This window comes from Pinus tabuliformis, chromosome J (genome assembly GCF_031772625.1).
Source record: "Pinus tabuliformis cultivar Carrire ecotype Pingquan chromosome J, CPIR1, whole genome shotgun sequence".
Taxonomy (NCBI): Eukaryota; Viridiplantae; Streptophyta; class Pinopsida; order Pinales; family Pinaceae; genus Pinus; species Pinus tabuliformis.
In genome coordinates, this window is record NC_142295.1 from 1188028112 (window position 1) to 1188034111 (window position 6000).

The window sequence follows — 6000 nt, forward strand, 5'->3', positions numbered from 1 at the left end:
ATAATAAGCTCTTAAATATATCCTCTTGGTATATTTAATTTCATACACATATTATATGCTTATTACAAAAAGAAACTCAACGAATTCTGATGCATTGTTTATATATCATTACATTACGTTATATGCCACGCCCTTTCCCTTTTTAAAATCCATTATATGCCATGTTCATTATATACCACGACCTTTAAAAAAACACACACACATATCATCACACCACTCATAAACTACAAATTTTTTTAATTCCAAAATATACCACTCCATGTAATATGAGCATAAAAAACACACACACATATCATCACACCACTCATAAACTACAAACTTTTGTAATTCCAAAATATACCACTCCATGTAATATGAGCATAAAAATCTCAATGAATATGAAACGTAGCACCACCTTAAGGGAACCATTATGTCACGGCCTTTTTTAACTAGGGAGTGCACATAATTCAAATACATGCACTCACCGAATAATCAACGTAGTCTTTAAAAAAATACGACAGCATGGAAAATCACACAGCTTTGAAATGGGAATCACACCCTGCACAAAAATTGTTCAATGCACAACAACACATACCAGTGAAATGCAAAGCATATTCAATTCAACGCAGGAACATGACCAACAACATTAGAACACAACCATCACATATGGTCTTCCATTGTGGTCTTAACGCACAAAACGCCACTGCTCAACGTAGGTTCCACAACTCAAGAGTTTAATAAATGCATAGTCCAGTGGTAGGTGTTATCATTCAAGTTTTCTCCAAAGTTGTAAGAAAGGAAAGGATGCCGAGGTAACCACAGACCAATCTTTTATATACAGAATCTAGCCAATCTGTATCGAGAGAAGGCTCTCTCTTTATGATTTAGCTTTGTTTTTAAAGGCATTAGGCTAGTTATGAAGTTCAAGGGTTTTGTTTTGAGTTTGGGTGGTGAGTTTCAATAGAACAGAGGGGTAAGACAGAATAATTCAGTCCATTGGGCATGATGGAGTCAAAGGGAAAGGCTTTCTGGATTTGGTTTCTTAACAGAGAATGGTTTCACATATTAAGGTAGTCAAACAGGGAACAAATGAAGGATTGAAACAGATGGAATGGGCTCAAATGGGTGAAGGGCAATTAAGAATCCTTCAATCTATTGAAAGAGGAAAAATGGATGATTACTGATAAGGAGCAGTTAATAATTCTTTAACAAATAATCAACATGGAAGAATCATGAAACATGAGCAATTAAGATTTCACTGCTTATTCTAATTTTGAAGAAAACACAGAGAACAATAAAGACTGAAACAGAGTGCAATCAAGCATATTTTGAAATTAACCTTTTCTTTATCATTCATATTTATGAAACACAGATGATATAATAAACTAAGAAAAATTGTAAGACACAAGATATAGGGGACTTATTGATCCTGTGGTTGATTCAAGAAATCTGTGACAAGTCTTCTGCTTCAATTCTTCATCCAGTAAGCCCGACAAAAGTTGGATCCAGCAACTTATTTATTCCAAAAATTTCAGTATTACAACACAGTCTAGGAAATCCACACACCACCCCAATATTCTAATGGAGCAGGTATTTATACAACAAAATATGTACAACCTATATCTCATAACAGTTGTGAGATAATATCTAGGTTTAACCTAAAATAGTTTACAAGTGAAGATAAAAATAACTAGGAAAAAATATCTGATGTTGTGTTGGAGGCAAGCTCTTTAATTCGGCTGGCAGCTGTCTTCTGTAGTAGCTCTGCGTCGACTACTTGTCTTAACTGCGCTCTTTAATTCTGATTTGTTGTCTTTAATTCTGCTCTGACATCTTTATCGTTGATCTGATACACTTTAATGCTGAACTGATACTCTTTAACTGTGATATTTGTTCATCTCGCCTCTAGCAATTTGTGTCTTCTAAAGGTCTACTCGTTAGGGTAAAAATAAACCATTTCTCTGGTCGACAATCTGCTTGCGAATTTCACTTTAATCCAAAGGAGTAATATCCTTTTCCAAGACTTTTCCAGATTTGCCCTGATATAGTCCGTTGTTGTTTTGAGGGTGCTGAACCTTTGTCTTCTGTGATCAAGGAGGAAAACCATACACTGGAGGGTCGGTTGACAGGCGGAGGACCTCATTGAAGTAGCTTTTCTGGTCAGGGGTCGGTCGGGACTGAACTGTGAACTCGGAATTTTTAAATGCCTGGAGCGCGATATGCACAAAAATATAGAAAAAATGATGATTTTGCCCTTTTATTCGACATAATGAAGTTCTAGCGGGAATTTTAAATTTGAAGGACGGATGACGTTAGCAGTATGGATGACGTCAGCGAAAGTATGGAGGCAGGTGACGTGGCGGGTGATGTCAGCATAGGACGGAGGACGTCAGCGGGGGGTGGTAAACGGTTTTGCCCGCACCGCTTTTGGGGCTGAGCAGTTTCAGGCAGAGGGCAAGCGATCATAGCGGGAGCACGACGCGTGGTAGAGTACGGGCGCCAAAACCACCAGTCGATTACGCATTAAAAGCTGGTAAAAAAAGTGGGTTGTGAAATGATCGTCAACCGTCGGATGTGAGGGCGCTGATTGGATGGTGTATGCGGTTTGGAGATGGCGGGGGGTTAATGCGCAAGGCCGAAACAAATAAACTGTGTTTTTAAACGTATCGGGTGGCTTTCATTGGTTCGCGGGACTGGTTATTAATTAATCGGAGGTTAATTAATCCCATGTGGCACGCAGGTTTAGGTTATTAATAAATTCCAAATAAATCTATTAATCCCCGACAAAACGTTTATGGTTATATTTCAACCGGGGGCGGGAATATGTAATGATATCGGGATTTTTATTATATATACATATTATGGGAAGGGTAACATTTTACATGGGATTTATATAATAAAAATTAGAGTTAATATGAAAATAGAATGAATGCGCGCTAAGTATAAAAACAGTTCACTTTTGTAGTTTAAACTTAGGCTCAGGATGAATAAGGATTTTCATGAGGAATTTTTTGCCATTTTTCATAAGTAAAATGGGGTTTTACTTAGGTGATGCTTTATGAAATGGAAAGAGTGGCTTGTGAGTGATATTAAACAGATCTTAATACCTTTGGGGGAGTTAGTGATTGATTTGGGGAAAAACAGGAAGGGGAGTTAGTTATGAAACCTTGCCTCGCTTGAGCTGCTCCAAGTCTAATGTCCGTCATGGCACTTGTGATAGGAGTGAAAGTTAACACCTTTTTAGAGACAAAATCCATCACAAGTATCATTCTGCAACACCCATATACCTACCCTGCCTACTTTAGTCCTACATTTTTTCCTTCTTTATTTGGGTGCATTTAGACTGGCAAACCCTTTTCAATCTTCTTTTCTTTGCATGGCAAGCCTACCTAAGTCTGCACTTATTACTTCCAAGGGCTCGATTAAACTGTTGAGCTCCTTTGCTTCTCTACCTATCTACTTATCTGCCAAGATTAAACAGTTTGGACAGATTTTTATTCTCTATCTCTAAAACATGAAATTCAAACATGAACTAGCCAAGATTAATTTGTTTGACCATTCATCAATTGTGGCATGAATTTGACAAGCTGTACACAATGCTTTATTTGCATAAAAATGGAAAAGTAGTGGCATTTTGGACTAGCACACTTTCCTGGTCTTTCTTTATTTGGGGTTCATTTCTTTCACTTTTTTGACCATTTCATTCTTTTTACCCTTTGATTTTTCTTTTAGGGTATACCCTCTTTACATTTTTTACATTTTTTGATTTTTTGATAATATGGAAAACTTTTGCAACAAGGAAAGGGATGAACATATTATAGAGCTCATCAAGTCAATCATGAAATATGGCACCTATTGGTATAGGAGTATAACAATAGGTACAACATTCAATTCATTACAACACCCAAAGCAGCCCAAACTATTCAATGCAGAAAGCAGAGGACCCTTTGTCCAAACACAGAGAAAATAGGGACATATGACAAAATATGACAGGGAATAATGGCAAGAATAAGAGTTATAGGAGCACAAGAAGCTAAAATGGGGTTGGCTCTTATACTATGGAGAGTAACTCCACGAACTAATTTTATTTTTACATTAAGAGAGAACATGAATATATACAAGGAGAGGGAGACTATTGGGATTCATCTCCCAGTGTCTCTTCATTTTCCAATTTCTTTTATTTGGCTATTTATAATATTTATATGGATTTTCCTAATCCCAAAGATTAGGTGTAAATATCTACCTAGGTTCAAATCCCTACTAGTGATATGATGAGTTTTGATGTCTTAATGAATATTGTTTTAATGGCTTTGAGCACGAGAACATAACTCTTGAGTGAGTATAATTGTGGGTTGGCCTAGTACCAGCAACCTCACTCTTGCCTTCAAACTAAAAAGGAGGTCGATTTCTTTCCTTGGAATATATATATATATATATATATATATAAGATTGAGCAAATTATAAAGATGTATAATTATAGATGGTAACATTGTATATCATAAATAACTTAATACAACAACTCAAGCAAGCATGAAGATCATCAACAATTTTGGGAACTCCACTCATCCTCTGTGTGATTCAAATAGAATAGAAGATGATGTTACTCTACAAGGTGTGCATGGTCGGTGAAGGCCATAATGAATAAACATGGGAGAGGTTTTGTCCATACAAGCTTGGTACTGTTGGGTGTGGAGCTTGATTATCTTCTGTATTCAAAGGTATCGCCACATTGGACCCCAGTTCGTTGCCGCCCATAAAATTGCCTTGTAAAAGTATAGTAATTTCTAGTCAATCGGGCCGTTCATTAGACGAAGATCTGACGATAGAAGTTATGTTTAAGTTAGGGTTTTTTACCCTAGAAGGCAACCCCTCACTATATATGAGGGAATTGTATTGCGTCTATGTAGATCTGTATTCTGAGTGAGAAAGAGAGAGGAGATTGAGAGTGAAGAGGGTGTTACAGCGGATCTGTTGTAGGTTGTATCTCTTCAGTTTGCTGGATAATATAAAAGGAAGGACTGGTTGTTTCTCCGTGGACGTAGCCCAAACTGGGTGAACCACGTATATCTATGTCTCTCTTGTTTTACGCATTTTTTTTTCTGTGTTTATATTTTTGCAATATTTTATGTGTTCCATTGCTTCGTAATATATAATTTACTAACAGGTACCACCTTCAATATTGTGAGGACACAACCATTGCATCATTTTAGTCCACCATTAGGAATAACCCTACATTATCGAGTCATTGTGATCCTCGATCTTGAGCCAAAGTGGGATGGATGACAACTTCAAAAGATCAACCTATGGATAAATGGTGAAAGGATCGTTATAGATTAATAAAACTAGTGAATTTTATTTATATAAGAGACTGTGAAAAATGCACACATAAGGGCTACATAAGTAGATCAATCATGTAGTGTCAAGGAGCTGCAATAACTTGCACTTTGTAATTAACAAATTTAGAACAAATGGTGATGTTACTTTTCAAGGTGTGCATGGTTGGTGAAGGTCATAATGAATAAATGTGGGGGAGGCTTTGACCATGCATACCTATTATGGCCTTTAAGGTTGCAAAAGAAACCATTGTTGCATCGTATTAGTCCACCATTAGCAATAACCCTGCATTGTCAAGTCATTGTGATCCTCAATCTTGAGCTAGAGCGATATGGATGACAGCCTCTGGAGATCAACTTACGGATAAATGGTGGAAGGCTCCTCATAGATTGGTATGTTTTTTCTTTACAAAAACTAGTGAATTTTATTTATATAAAAGACTATGGTAAATGCACACACATGGGCTACATAAGTAGATAGTCCTTGTAGTGCCAAGGAACTATAGTAATTTTCTCTCCATAATTAACAATTTCAAAACCACCCAAAATACCCATTCATATAAAGATTTACTAGATAGAAAAGGATTGCAACCCTCAAATTACGGAATTGGTTGGTTTACAAATTGTCCATTAATTAAAAACTATCATTTTTCTTCTAAATGGGTAGCCAAATTAGCCTAGGAATCGG